This window comes from Impatiens glandulifera, chromosome 4, assembly GCF_907164915.1.
Source record: "Impatiens glandulifera chromosome 4, dImpGla2.1, whole genome shotgun sequence".
Taxonomy (NCBI): domain Eukaryota; kingdom Viridiplantae; phylum Streptophyta; class Magnoliopsida; order Ericales; family Balsaminaceae; genus Impatiens; species Impatiens glandulifera.
Window position 1 is genome coordinate 59,592,103 of NC_061865.1, and position 15,056 is coordinate 59,607,158.

Genomic DNA, 15,056 nt, shown 5'->3' on the forward strand with positions numbered 1-15,056 from the left:
AGAGTCAAATATTTGTTAAACAAATTAAAAATGTCTTAATCAAAACAAAAATATATTAAATATGTCAAAAAAAAAAAAAAAGTTTAAACGAGTTAAATTTAAAATAAAATAAAAATATTTTATCCCCACCGTTATCATATATTATACATATAAATATTTTGTTTTTGGAGGTTGTTTGATGTGAGTTTCTTTTGGAAATAATATGGATTTAAAAATAGTTCTAAAAGATGTTTATGATTTATAAAGATATATATGAAAGTTGATTTAAAAAAAAAAATATGTTCACTAGCTAGAAGCCAGGAGGGGATAAAAAGAAATGTCCCAAGAAAACAAAGCAGGCCTAATTAATTGGAAATTTTGTCCCAATTAAATAATTTACTTAAGAGAGGCCGGTCCAAATTCAACAAGTATATGTTTTTTTAATAATTATATTTTTTAAACCATAATAATTTTATTAACACATTTTTGACTTGTCAACCTAATAAATAATCCAATTAAATATTAAAGTTATCTTTTCATACCAGATTGATTTTAAGATTTTGTCACGAGATCTCGGGATTTGACTATTTATTTTTGGGACAAATGAGACTGATAAAACAAAAATAAAGTCATCAAACAATTTTGTTACCGTAACCTAACTTAAATAAAATAATTAAGGAGAATAATAGAATAAAAGTGTGAAGAAAGTGTCAATATGTTTTAAACTAATTTTTTTTCTCTCCAATTTCTTGTAAGTATTTAATCTCAAACATGGATTTCTTCTTGATTAATTAACAATTATGATGTTATGGAAAGAAATTTGAGAAACAATCCTTGTCACGTGATTGATTTAAGTTTCTTTTTATATTTCAAATAATATTATTTAAAATTCATAATATATGACATCACTTATTTTATAATTTTTATAGTTGTTATGACAATAATGATGGTGAATATAATTTAAATTTGATATAAAATAATTTATTTTTTTTTCGTTTAGGATATCCCAATTCTCACCATCATTGTAAGACGTTTAAAGTGGATATCGAAGCCGCAAAATTGAAAAATAATCCTTAAAAAAAATGCTATTAGAATTTGTTTATTTTAATTATCATTATATTTGTTTTTCTGAAAGAAAAGACCAGTTGATATTGAAATTAAAATATCATTATCATTAGTTGCAAATATTTTATTGTTTTTATATGTAATTATTTCTCCCAAAAATTCACTTTATCAAATAAATATTACTTGAACTTCATTTATATAATTTGTTTTATATGTTATATACATATATTTGAATATAAGAATCTTTGTAAATAACTAACAAATAAATATGGTTGTACTCATATTTGACTAAATAATAATTGAGGAGTCAACATAATTAATCATTAAGCCCAGGCGTGCAAAGATTAACCAACTAAATCATCCTCGTATTAGGTTTATGATTGAGCGATTGTCTTATTTAACGTCGTAATTAACTTAATCTAATATTTTCTAATTCATGTCCCCATTTTGGATTATGTCACACGTATTAATAATAAATATATATTTAGTTTCATTTTCCAAATAAATTGAAATCAACATTAGTAAATCGAAATTCATTTTTAAATTAATTTATTGAAATAGTACATTTAAATGCAAATGAAGTATAACTGTCACAAATTATTTAAATTCAATCAACTAAAAATATAATTAATTATTATGTCTAAGAAAATTTTGAATCATGCATGTAAATTTCGGTATTTATATAAATTTATAGATGATAGTTTTCACTTTGAATAAAACTATACGATTTATATTTTTATATTATTTCATGGGTTGGGATAAGGTTGATTAAGTTGTAAATTAAGACATTATTATTATATTTTTATGACAAATTAAGTGTACTAAATGACTTATATATCAATTGATATCTTAATTTTTAAAAATGAGTTGAGTTAGAAAAAAAAAAAATATTCTAGATAAATAATATTTTTTAAATATTGATTATAAAAATAGTTTAATCCCCAAAACAAAACATGACATTAAAAAAAATACAACCACGTTATCGATCTCGTATGTCATCAAGAAGAACGATTAATTTTCTCGACCGACTTCACTGAGTTTATAAATTCAATCTAAAAAAACGTCATAATAATAACATTATTAATTATACGTATCGAAAAATTACGATCATTAAAAAGTTCGACGATTTTTCTAAATTTAAATAAATTATTAAAAATAATTGAGATAATAATTGAAATAAATTAGTCAAATCAATCCAATTTCAATCATAATACGCACAATTATTTTTTTTATTTCTAGCCAAATAATTTTATTAGTTTAATCTACTGAAATAATTTAAATGTGTAAATAGGGGATTATGAATGTGAGGTTTATTACTTATTATTTTTTTTATTATTTAATCATTTGTTGTGGATTGATTAATTAAATCATTATTTAATTTAGTTAATACAATTTATGCTATTAATGTTTTAAGTTAATTTTAGGTGATAAATTTGAATATGGGGGTTAGTTTCTTAAATTTAAATATAAATATAAAAATAAAAAAGAAAATAATATTCATTTATCATTTTTTTGGCTCATAATTGTTAATTGATTAATTAAATCACTTTCAAATTATTTATTATTTTTTTATTCACTCGTAACATATTGAGTAACGTGACATGATTGTATTTAATTTGTTTATATGTAATGTTTTATAGTTGGGTTTAAATAATTTTTATCATTTTTAATATATATTAATATTTTTTTAAAAAAATTATTAATTAAATTATTATTTCATTAATAAGATTGAAAAAAAAATGAAGGCTTGAAAGTTGGGAACACACAAGAGATCAAACTAAGTGCGGCCCAGATATTAACAGCTTCATTTCATTTTTAATTATAGTGTTTTTTTTAATTCAGCTTCATATATATATATAATATCAAAATCATTTGTTCTGTTTGGAAGTTTCCAAACAACTAGGTTGGTGTTAACTTTCTGAAAAAATCACCCATATAAAATCTTAGAAAAAATAGCTATAAATTAAAGAAGCATAATGTTATCTAAGACTATAAAGTATGTCAACATAAACTTAAAATGGAAAATTCATCATTTTCTCACACTTAACAATGCATATTTACAAATTCAAAATTTAATTTAATTTAAAAAATTACCTTAAAGTTTATTAATATTTTTATTTGGATATTTAATATTTATATATAATTTATTTAAATATATAATTTGGTTTTTAACTTTTAATTTAAGTAATATTTATTTTTTATATATTTTATTTATATGTTTAATTTTTGTTTTTTATAATATATATATATATATATATATATATATATTTTATTAATGTTTTTATATTTCATAAATTTATTATAATAATTAACATAAAAAAATAATCAATTTATTTTGAGAAAATAAAAACAATTTTAATTAATAATGTTTAATTTGTTTTTTTAATAATATTTTTTATATGTAATTTGTTTGTTTGGTGGAGTGTAATTTGCATGTGTTTATTAATTAATGATGTTTAATTTATTTTTATTTATGTGTATAAATTATTGATTTATAGTTAATTTTATTATAATTCTTTTTAATAGAAAAATGAATATTTAATAAATACTTAAGAAATTAAAATTATTGAAAAGTTAGTATACAAAAGTAATTTTTTTTAAATATAAAAATGATTTTTTGGATTGAAAATTAATTATTTTTCATTTGATAATTAATGTATTTTGAATTTGAAAAAAACAAGTTACTAATACCTTTTAAATCCATATCCGCTGTAATCTACTCCGACACGTTTTAAAATTTTTTAAAATTTTTTTTACCATTATAAATTATCATTTGTTTATTTTGATAATTTATTTGGTTAATTTTGATAATATATTTTCAAAATATATCATTTGTTTATTTTGATAATATATTTTAATAATTTATTTTGTTTATTTTGATAACTATCATTTGTTTATTTTGATAATATATTTTGTTTATTTTTGATAATTATCATTTTTATTTTGATATTTTGATAAATTACCATTTGTTTATTTTTTTTGATAATATATATTGATAATTTATTTTGATAATTTATTTTGTTTATTTTGATAATTATCATTTGTTTATTTTGATATTTTGATAATTTATTTTGTTTATTTTGATAATTATCATTTATTTATTTTGATATTTTGATAAATTATCATTTGTTTATTTTATTTCACCATTATAAATTATCATTTGTTTAATTTGATAAAAAAAAAATTACCATTATAAATTACTATTATAAATTATAATTTTTTTATTTTGATAAATTATCATTTGTTTATTTTGATAATTTATTTATAAATATTATTTAATTTATTTATTATATTTAGCTTTCAATTAAAAGAATAAGTAAATATAAGAAGAAATAAAAACTTGTTTTTATGTGGACATCTCGAAAGTCAAAACATATAAAAATAAGAATTCTTATTTTTCTTTTCTATATCTATGTATTTTCTAATACAACAATTTAAAACATACATAACAATTTAGAGAAAATAAACAAGATTAAAGATCACTTGATCATAGGTCACTTTTTTCTTAATCATATGAATTCGGTGGAAGATCACTTGATTGGTGTAGTAAATTATCAATAATTCCAATCCAATGAGAATTGCATTTTGTATCCTTAATGGAATACATCGTTTTTATAATGATACCATGGAAACATTTTGACCCAAAATACATGCAACTTTAATTTTTTAGGGTAAATTATTGAGTAATAACTTTTGAAAAGAAAAAAAATATGAATTATTATTTTAGACTTGAATTTGGGCCATTTTCGCATTACCCAAAATATTAAATCGCTTTATTTAAGACTCAACTTTTAATTTGTGCACGACAAATCTCCTCGTATCACAAATGATGTAAAAAATTGGATTTATGTTTATTTTTAAAATTAATTAAATATATGTCAAGTGAAAAAAATAAGAGTGTGGACAGATTTTTATTGGAAAAAAGTTTAAAAATGTTAAAAATTAATTTATAAAATGGTACAATTTAAAATTTAAGATTAAAATGACAAAAAATGCATAAATTCGAACCCAAATAATGACTTATAAAAAAAATTCTCATTTTTTTTCTTGTGTTTGAGTTTCACGGGGATCCGTATAAGAAATTATATTTTAATAATTTTTTTTCTTATATTTGGTTAAATAATATAATGTTTTCTGCCCCTACACCAACAGCCCAACTAGGGAAGCACTTATATATATATTAATTAAACTTTTCATAACTCATCTTGAAAAAAAAGTTTATATGATTAAAGTCATTTATATTAATGTGAATGTCACAATTATGTCCCAAATAATTAGTTGCATTTTCTTTTTATTAAAATTATTTTTAGAGATGTAAATTAGAATATAATTATTCCATTTTTAACAAGCTATAAGGCATTATATATTAACTTCTTTTTCAGATTGAAATGTGGTCAATAAAGTTAAAAAGAAGAAAAAGATAGAAAGTATGGATTAAAAAGTAGTTAATCTAAACCAAAAATATATTAAATATGTCAAAAACGTGTTAAACGAGTCAAATACGTATTAAAATAAAATAAAAATATTAGTTTAAATTATTCGATCTATATCCAACCCATATTAATAAATAATAGTATAAACCGGTTACAAATTTGAGTAAATTTAATTATATATATAGTTTAGGTAATACAGTTGTATTTATATATATATATGTGAATAATTTGTTTTTGGAGGTGGTTTGATGTGGTTATTTGAAAATAATATGGATTTAAAAATAGTTCTAAAAGATGTTTCTGATTTATAAAGATATATATATATATATATATATATGAAAGTTTTGATCCATGAGGGGATAAAAAAGAAATGTCCCAAGAAAACAAAGCAGTGAAATGGACTTCCGGTGATGCCGCCGGGCCGGCCAGAAGTCATATTAAAATATGATTGAAATTTTGTCCCAATTTTAAGTAATTTACTTAAGAGCGGACGCCGGGCCAAATTCAACAAGTATATATATTTTTAATAATTATATTTATTAAACCATAATAATTTTATTAACACATTTTTGACTTGTCCACTTTATAAATAATCAAGTTAAATACCAAAGTTATCTTTTCTTGCAAGAATAATTTTAGTAACAAGATTAAAGTTAATGAATTAATTAAATAAAGAAAATTAAATCAAAGGGATCGAAGAAAAGTGTGAAGAAAATAACAATATGTTATAAACTCAACTTTTTATAATTATCATATTTGTTATGACATTGTTGCTGAATATGATTTGAATTTAGTATAAATTATTATCATAAATAACAATATATATATATAAAGTATTAGATCACTAAAAAATATTAATCTACTAAATTATGTTATTTCTATTAAAAATAATATAAATTTATTATATTTATTTAATAAAACATAAAATACTACTAATAAATTAAAAAATAAAAATTCGCTTAACACACCCTAATTCTCGTTATCATTGTAATACGTTTAAGTGGGGATCGAAAAAAAGTCCTTAAATAAAAGAAATGTCATTAAAGTTTGTTTATTTTGATTATCATTATATATCTTTTTCTTTCGGAAAGAAAAAGACTAGTTGATATTAGAGAAATGTAAATATCATTATCATTAGTTGGACATATTTCATTGTTTTTATATGTAAATATTTCTCCCAAAAATTCACTTTATCAAATAATATTATTTTAACTTCAAATTGATTTATTTTGTTTTATATATATATATATATATATATATATATATATATATATGAATATAAAAATCCTTGTAAATGACTAACAAACATATACGGTCGTCCTCATATTTGACTAAACAATAATTGAGGAGTCAACATAATTAATCATTAAGCTCAAGCGTGTAAAGATTAGCCAACTAAATCCTCTTTGTATTAGTTTTAAGATTGAGCGATTATCTTATTTAATGTTGTAATTAACCTAACCTAATCTTTTAAAATTCATGGCCCCTTTTTAGATTATGTCATAAGTATTTATAATTAAATGTAAATTTAGTTAATTTCAAAATAAATTAAAATAAAATTTATAAAATTGAAATAGCGTATTTAAATGCAAACAAAGTATAGTTGTCATAAATTATTTAAATTCAATCACTAGAAATATAATTAATTATTATGATTAAGAAAATTTTGAATCATGCATGTAAATTTCCCTATTTATATAATTTATAACAGATTATTTTTACATTGAATAAAACTAATTGTTTTAAATAAATTTAGAAGTTTGGAAAAAATAAAAGTAATAGTAAAATAAAAAATAAAAATAATGATTAATAATTTTATTAAATGGTATAAATTTAACAAGAATATGGTATTTAACTAATTGTTTAATTATATACTATGTATTTGGTTAATTTGGAATTAATAATTTACTCTTTTTTTAAATTAATGTGGATCTTCTGTTATTGCTGAACAAATATAAGATTTTTAGTTATTAGATTGATTCTAATATAGGATTTATTTCATTAATAATTTTACTAACTTTAATAGTTGTGTTATGCTTGCGTCTCCCCTCCTGTTGATTATTATTGGTTTAAAATTTCTATAATTTAAATAACAAATAACATTGGTACCAATTTATATTTTCTACAGCAGATAATTTTGACTTTGAATAAAACTATAAGATTTATGTTTTTATATTATTTCATGGGATGGGATAGGGTTGATTAAGTCATTGTTATTATTTTTTATAACAAATTAGGTGGTAAATGATTTATATATCATCTTGATATCTTAATTTTTTTAAATTGATTGGGTTGAAAAACAAATCTTAGATAATTCTGAATATTAATTATAAAAATTGTTTAATTACAAAAACAAAATATATATGATATTAAAAAAAATACAATTACGTTATTCAATATATTATCAATTTTGTATGTCCATATATCACATATTATTATAAAAAAATTAAAAATTAAATACATATTATTATAATTTTTTTCAAACATTAAATACATATTATTATAATTTTTTTAAATATTAAATATATATTATTATATAATATGTATTTTAAACATTAAATACATATTATTATAAAATTTTTAAATTTTATTTTATTTATAATTTTATCCGTGACACAAGAGAATTTTCCTAATTTTAATAATACTTTATAGAAGACTTTATCTTGTAAAATAATTTTATCAATTTATTCTACTAAAATAATTTAAATATGTAAATAAGGGATTTATGAATGTGAGGTTGTATTACTTATTAAAAACTTTTTTTTATCATTTGTTGTGGATTGATTAAATTAAATCTTTTAATAAAATTTATGTTAATAATATTTTAAGTTAATTTAGATTGATAAATTAGAATATGGGGTTAGTTTCTTAAATATAAATATAAATATAAATATAAAAAAAAAATAATATTCACTTATCATTTTTTTATTCACTCATAATATATTGAGTAATGTAATTGTATTTAATTTGTTTTTATGTCATATTTAAATTATTCTTATTATTTTTAATATATATTAATATTTTAAAATAAAAAAATTATTAATTAAATTATTATTTCAATAATAAGATTGACCATAAAAAAATGAAGGCTTGGAAGTTGGAATAGTCTGGTCCATGACAATTGCCAAGAGATCAAACTCACGTGCGGCCCAGATATTAACAGTTTCATTTCATATTTTTTTCATTTTTAATTATTGTGGGCCTTTTTTATTTATTTATAATATATATAGATATGATGTGTTTGATAGGATATAAATTTTTTAAGAATATAAATGAAGATATAAGTTATATATTATAATTATTTAATTTAAAATAAGATATATATTATTTTTATTTTTTTAATATTATAAGTTAATATGACTCCCAACGATCAAAATCTTTGCTTCAACTTTTAAGTATTCAAAACTTTGATATAAAAATATTGCCACTTGAATGAGTTATATATTTAAATATTATTAATTATTATAGATCAAATTTATTATTAGTAGTATTATTATTTAATATTTCTAATTTTCTTATCATAAATAATTAAGAATAAATTTGAGTTTAATATATTTATTATTATTAATTTATTGTGTATAAAAAAATATTATTATTTATTTAACTTATATTTAAATATCAAATGTTTAGTAATAATTAATTATAAGATTATATTTTCTTTAATTATTAATTAATTATAAGGTGTCTAGTAGAAAATTCTAATTTTGGGTGAAAATGCATTTCTTTTAAGAAATGTGATGGAGAATTAAGAAAAAAAATTAAAATGTAAACATAAATAATACTTAAATATATAACAAATAAGAGTATTATAGATATAAAATGCACTTTTCTTATAAGTTTCTATGAGTTAATGGTAGGTAATCTACCTTATTCAAAGTACTAACTTGTATGGGTTGATATAAAATTAAAAATACAACAACTTGTTTATTTTTAGTGCTACAATTCTATATTATTGCAACTTCTTGTAACACCAACAAACATGAGCTAAGTATTTGAACTATATCCTTTTAATTATATATTTTACTATGAAAAAAACAATTTGAAATTGATATATTTCCTAATATCACTTTATTAAAAAATTATTTTGAATTTAATTGATTAAATAATAATTAATAAAAGATAACTAATTCAATTAAAAAAATATCTAAAAAATTAAACATCTTAAATTTAATTTTAGTTAAGAAGATCTTAATTAAAATGGAGGGAATAATGTGGGGGCTCATATTACTTTTTTTTTTAATATTTCTATATAAATATATATATATATATATAGTAAAAATAAAAAATAAGTTTTTTATTATATTTTATTCGGTAAAAACTATAGATAGGTGAGATGAAAAGATTCTATTTTTTTTTTGTTTGTAAAAACAAATATAGTTTTCATTTAATAATTATCACAAACTTAATTTGAAGCTAAATGAACATTATAATTATAATTAATAAGATACAAATTTGTTTTTTTTAAATATATGTGAAAAGGATATTATTTGTAAACAAATCCATGGAAAATGAAAGACTTGTTGGATATTGGAGGACAACACTTTCCTTTGACTATTAGATTAAACGTACATGACATTGCTTTCTATTTGAATGATAAAAAAATTATTTTAAAATTTTAATTAAGCTTAAATAATAAAATGCAATTTAAACTATTCATATTTCAAATAAAAAAATAAAATATAAATAAAATTAGTTTAATCCGACAATATTTCATTGACAATACTAATTCCATCCCAAATTACCACGAGGGTATTATAACTATCCTTACTTTTTTTTAGTAGAATTATTATTTTTATTTGTGAAACATATGTGATTAAATTGATTTATATATTTATTATTATTAAAAAATATATATTTAATAGCAAATAATTAATATAATATATTAAAATAATTTGTGTATATTAAAATGATAAAAATTATTTAAACACAAAAAAAAATATATATATAAACACGTTCCTCGTTATATTATTGAACTCATAAATTCTTAAGAAGAACATATAATATTAAAAAAATATCAAAATAATATTATGAATAATACGAATCAAACAACTACGGTAATTGAATATCCGATAACCCAAATATGTATTTTTGTCGTATCAACTTTGATAACCGCCTCAAAACCACTCAAACATGTATCATTTCAATCATACTCTAAAAAGTCATCCTTAACAATATATAAGTCCAGCTTCGATTTCACCTATTGATATTGATGACAAATACGAAAACAACTTCGGAACATAATTATAATCTAAATGTCTAGAATCATAATTAATATATAAGATATTATAAAATCTAGGATGGTCAAACGGTCATCTTTGTCGGCTCTATTTTCCGCCAACAATTTCGTTCCACGTTGTAATGCTCATTATTAAAATCAAGTTTCTCTCTAGAAAACAATTAAGACTAACTATCACATATTCTTTTAAAATATAATTGGATAATGATTTTAAATAAATTTTTTTATCATTTATTAAAGAGATGTTTGAGTTTGAATATTTCAAAAATAAAATAAAAAATAGTGATCTTATACATTGTACTAATCTTATTTGACTAAATAATTATTTGAGACTCAAACTTAGGTCGTTTTTATCGAATAAGACTTAAGTTTTGAATTGTGTTATACGAGTCTAAAACTATCAAAATTTTAGTCATTTCTTAAAAGGACAAAATATTTGTTGTCTTATTTTAACATATTATTTTTGTTTTTAAAATTAATTTGTTGTATTTTAAATGAACTATTTTTAAAAAATGTTTTGAATGTATTTTATTTTAAATGAAGTAGTATTATCAAGATTTATGCATTTTAATTTGTCGAAATTTGTTTGAGTGACTAAAAAATATGTAATCTGATGAAGATTTGAGAAAATTTGATTGGAGATATTATTGTATTTATTTTTTTAAAAACTTCAAAACGACACCTTTGTGTGTGGTCTACCAAATGATTAAAATTGTGATTATTGAAACTCTATATGATACGATTCAAAATTTGAGTCTAATTTAATAAAATCGACACAAGTTTGAACAACAAATAACATTTCGGCCAATCTTATTTATTTATTTTTGAAAAAATATTTATACAATATTATATAAATGATAGTTATTTAAGTATAACGACAAAAACAATACAAAATACAAGTGTTTACCTAGTCACCAAACACATCAAAAATACAATGAAATTAACCATTTGATAGCAACAATGAAAACATAAACAAAAAGTGTTCACCAATGAAAACATAAAATCTAACATTAACGAGATTAGAAATATTCAAGAATATTAATGAGTTCACCGACCTCCTACACCAATTTTGTAAAAGAGATCTCCCCTATCGTCATAATAATAGCGTTGTGGAGTAAATGCATTGGTCGTCCGCGATCACTGGACATCATACGGTTCATTTCGAGCCAAATAGTCCACTAGAAAATAATCAGAATAAAGACCCATTGACTTTTCGCAACACATTTTGTGGCAACTAACCATAATGCACACTTTATTCATACATTTATCATCCATCAAGATCCATCTCTATGCATAACGCTCCATTCGAAAAACGAGATTTTTGAAGAGAATTTAAAATCCCACAATTTCTCTATAGGAAGTTGAGACAATTTCCACAAATAACGTGTAACAATGACCAACCTTGAAGCAATCCATATAATGACAACGTCAAATATCACGAGAAGAAAAAATCAGCACCTTGCGACCCACAAGAGCAACATCATTTCATGTAATGTTACATCTCTATTATTAAGTCTTCTAATTTATTTGATTCTACTCACGGAACTATTTGAACGTTGATAGAAAATGTCATTGACCAAAGCATTTCTACATATCACGACCGAAGTGAGGGTTGTGAATGACAATGTAAGACTCTTAACACTACACCAAATATCGTCTTAGAAGCTAATTAATGAGTCATCGTCTACCGAGAATTTGCTGTAAGATTCTTTAGTCTAGATCTTTAATCCTTAAATCTATATTCTTAATTCTCTATGTCAATAAATCGAGATAAACTGTAATTGCGGAAACGTACCTGGATCTTTAATGAAGAACGGTTCATTAAGCCGTTCTTCGTTATTCTCTTCTTCTTGTTCTTGGATCTGGACCTGAATCTGAATGTGGATCTTCTCGTTCTGGATCTGGACCTGGATCGGAATGTTTGATGTGGGTGGGGTTTAAGTCTTCCAACCCTATATCGATAGCCTTCTTGAGAGTTCTTGAGAGATGAACTAAATCCTTATTGTTCGATGAGAGAAACAAATAGGTAGGCTATCTATATGGATTGGGGACCTAGCCCTAATATACCCATTTATTATTCGGCCCATCAACGAAATAATGAATGGTATTTCTGCTTCTACACAAATATGTCCCCATATTTATTATAGATGTCCAAATAAGCCCATAACCTTTATACTTTAATAGATCACTTTATTTGGGCTTTAATCTTTATTATGATAACAACTAATATACAATTATTAAATTATATATGTACCCAAAAATTGGAAATAATTCCAACAATCTCCCACTTGGGTCATATAATATTTCCTTCAATTGTATATTATAACCTTAAGAGCTCAAAATATTGTTATCATTACAAATACATCTATATCAATCTCGTCCATCAATTATAACAACATAGGATTAAAGCAGTTTTTGTTACATTAATTCGTAACTAAACCCTCAATAGTCACATATGTCAATACAATCAAATGACATAGATTAAACATGGGTGTGTAGTGTGGATTAACATGTAGTGTGATCTTTAACATGTCTAATACCAACTGGTCCTCCTTTATTCCTTATAGAGATCAATCTGAATAACTTTAAAATCTTGATTTTCTTTAAAAACAAAATCTTTAATTTCTTTAGAAACTAATTCTTTAATGTGCACATAAATTCTAAATTGTATCTATACAAGCATCACAATACAAACTCCCACTAAAACTGTATATCATCTAAATATGTAATATCCATATGAACAATATGTTCATGAAAGACCTCGGATAACAAATATTTAGAGAACGGATCCGTAATTTTAGAGTTTGTCCTAATATGCTCAATAGATAAATAAACATTCTGAATTCTTTATTTTCCAAATAGTTCGACTTAGTCAAACTCATATTACTATTAAAGTAAAAGAACTGCAAATTATTGTCACGTAATAACTTTAGTGGTCTTTCTATATCATCCATAATTTGCAACCTCGTGACAAAATTTTGCAGTCAGATTCTTTAATTGGATACCACAAAACACCTAATAAATTCTGCCATCAACTTGAAATAATTCGAGTGTCTACTTAACACTCTTCCAAAAATTAATTCTTTAAACTAAAATGATGTGGCACGAATTTTCGATTGTTTTAGTATCCAACAAAATTCGAATCAATATACCAAATGATCTCTATCCGATTCGATTTCACTATATGAGTATGCAATGTTTTGTTCTTAAAATATCACATTAGTTGTTTGGTTGCTTTCTTAATGATCCAAAACAGGATCCTTCAAGTATTTGTCCAACATCATAAATATTCTTAATTTCTTGATTCATATAATCTAGAGAATACATTAAACTCTTGTTTAAGGAGTATTATGTATATATATTTATTTTCAAGGCTAATCTTGAAGTACTTATGAGACTAAATTTATCTCTAGATCTTTCAAAATATCCAATAATTAACATCTAGAAATTCTTTAGTCTAGTTTATTTTCTTTAGACCTATAAGGCCTGACCTTAACTGGACAACCCCAAAAGAATTTATCAGTTGTTTTAGTTGAATCTTTATTCCATATATAAGTTGTAATTCTTAACTCTTCCTTCCAAATGAATCAATTACATGAAGATATTCCATAAATGTTTGTTTCCAAATAAAAAAGTATCTAAAGTAATTCTTTATTTCTTCATCTTTAATATGAATTGTCAATGCCCACGCCGATGTTTCTTTCACCATCAATTGACTTTTGACAATTAACTCAACCGTACATCAACACATTTACTTTAGTAATACTGAAGTTACCATCAAATGTGTATGAGTACTGAAGTTAAATTACTCTTAGAACAAACAAAACAAACTATAATATGTATTCTTGTATGCACCACTTTCTTTAGTAATTTTCTTTTATGTGCAATATCTGCAATTCTTACAACTTTATTTCTTTATTATGTATTAAGGTATTTGCTAAGTGAACACTATTTATGTTATTTTTGTTTCAATCTTTTATTTTTCCTACACACAATTGATGTGAGTTCATATAAAGACTATGTCTCCCTTTAGACAACTACAATTCACATCAATTAACTTAAGTGTAAATAAGAAAATCCAAATTAGATGCATGAGAATACATTATTGTAACTCTGACTTTAATGCATTACTTTTGAAACAAAATAAAACATATATTATTTATGAAATCTTTATTCTAATAATACCCTTAGCAATTTTAACCATTTTAGATATAATTCTTAAAAATACAACAAATTCTAAATATGTCTTAAAAATTATATCATATAAAATGAACTTAAGATGTTGACAAAAAAATAATCCGTATAAGCAGAAGTGTTAACTTGATTAGATAACAAAACAAATG